Source organism: Bactrocera tryoni, unplaced genomic scaffold, assembly GCF_016617805.1.
Source record: "Bactrocera tryoni isolate S06 unplaced genomic scaffold, CSIRO_BtryS06_freeze2 scaffold_63, whole genome shotgun sequence".
Classification (NCBI taxonomy): Eukaryota; Metazoa; Arthropoda; class Insecta; order Diptera; family Tephritidae; genus Bactrocera; species Bactrocera tryoni.
Window position 1 is genome coordinate 157,259 of NW_024396300.1, and position 2,500 is coordinate 159,758.

Here is a 2,500-nt window from a genome sequence, read left to right on the forward strand (position 1 = left end):
ATATTCCTGAGTATGTGAGAGAGCTGTACTCGTACACATTTTTCGCTGTTAAAAATGAAATATCAAAGAACTTATTTTTCTTCGATATTCCCTGATTGCGCATATGTACATGCTATGGCATCATAAGCCGTACGTAAGTATATTATTTCTCTTCATATTCTCTGTTTGAGTATGTGGAGAACTGTTAAAAATGTTAACATTTCACATCCTGAATTCTGAAGTTGTGAGGTGAATTCCTTACTCCAATCTTATAAATTGTTCGACACCGAACCAGAGAACTTAAAACATAGAGAAGGTGCAGGTTCGACAGCGAACATTTGATAAATTTGCGACACGGAATCTCACCCCACAAATACAGAATTCACGCTGTGAAATGTTAACATTTTTAACAGTTCTCCACATATTCAACAAAGAATATGAAGAGAAATAAATACGTACGGCTTATGATGCCATAGCACGTAGGCGCAATCAGGGAATATTGAAGAAAAATAAGTTCTTTGATATTCCATTTTTAACAGCGAAAAATGTGTACTCTCTCACATACTCAAGAATATGAAGGGACATAAATATGTATGCATGCTCCTTATGATACTCCCAACAAGAGCATTGTGATATTTTCATGGTTCAATTTTTGCTTTCGCAATGTATGCAAATATGTATGTAAGTATGCTTTTGCGTTTTGCCGTCGGCATTTACATATTGGCATGTAATAATTATGATATGAGTATAATTTTGTATGAATGCATGTATAGCACTATTTACAGTCAATTTAGATTTGTATATTTAATAATTTAATTTGATTTTTACGTAATATACTATACTAATAAATATTTTTGTATTATGTTTCTTAGTAATAAAAATTGAATTTATCACAACAATGCATATACATATATATAAATATATTGTCTATCATATTAATCTTATTACCTGCCCATATGATTGCATGTATACGCATGTGCGCATTCAGAAATTCAAATCATGATTTTATCACTTATCAATACACATATTACATGTGCGCGCATTGAGCCAGAGAACTGGTTGAACCAGAGAACATAAAACATAGAGAAGGTGCAGGTTCGACAGCGAATATTATATATATATTTGCACCTTCTCTATGTTTTAAGTTCTCTGATTGAATTCTGTATGATGTTCGATTGGACGGTTAACAGAGCTTATAAAATTGCGACACGGAATTTCACCATTCTCGCTGCTATTTAGCAGAATTGAGCATGTACAATGGCAGAAATATATGTAAAGCGACTGAATTCATAAGAGAATGAATAAAGAGAATTGCTTTGTATGTAAAAAAGCATTCTCTGAGTGACATACGCATGCTTATTTTGTATTATTATGAACCATTGTCACATATGCGTGATTATTTTCCGAAAAATGGTAAAAATTTTATGTTATAAAATTAAATAAAAAATAATTTTCAATAAATTATTATTTCAAAAATGATATTAATTTCGACTATTATGAAATGAACTTAAATGTGCTCATATAAACACTTCCATTCATTCCTTTCATTTCTTCAAAAAAAATTAAAGACCTTCATGAAATATGCATATTCGCATTATTTCGTTATCATTTCCATATTTGTACCAATAGAATTTCTATGGCATATACATATATTATTCCTTTGGCACATTTGTCAGTATGTTTATGAAAGCAAGTGCGAGCCATATATATACATACATATGTACATACATTCATAGTAACAAGTGTCGCACGCTTCTTTCGTATCTCCGTTGTCACGGTCAACCAATGGCCGAAACTTGCGTTTTGTCAAAGAGTCAAGTGCTGAACAAATTGAGCACGACAGACTGCAAGCGACATCTTTCAAACACACACGGGTTTCTTATGGACACAGTTATGTAGTTGTGCAGCTGGCTCAATAACTGTGTCCCTAAGAACGTGTGATATTCTAATATATTCGTTTACAGTCGGTCGCGCTCATTGTGTTCAGTACTTCTATGTGTCGAAACACTGACGCGACGGTAAAGCGCCACAACATTGTGTTGTTGGTAGAAAATCCGAGCTGTGCCGAAAGAAACTAACAAACGATCGCCGATTGTCGCAGATTTTTGCGAGTCACGGAAAAATATTTTACACAAATATTGTAAATCGACAACGGCTATGTTATCACTTTTGTCACTTCTTTCTGTGAAGAATCATCAGAAAGTTGTTCAATTTATGATTTTTAGCTTTTGCCATCGTCGCAAAAAGACGTTTGTAGGCGAAGGCATGCTCGGGGAGATGTTACGACGTCTGTTTTTATGAATGAAGCGAGGTCGAAATCGTTTTTGTTGTAAAATTTACTACATTTGAGCTTCAATTGTTGTTTTTGTAGAACAATGCTTCAATTTTTTGTTGGTGACATATTCATATGTGTACGCATTTATGTTTGTATGCTTCTGCCTTACTTGTTCGGCAATGTATGCAAATATATGTACATATAAGTATATATGAATGTATGAACATGCAGCTCAATGCATGTATG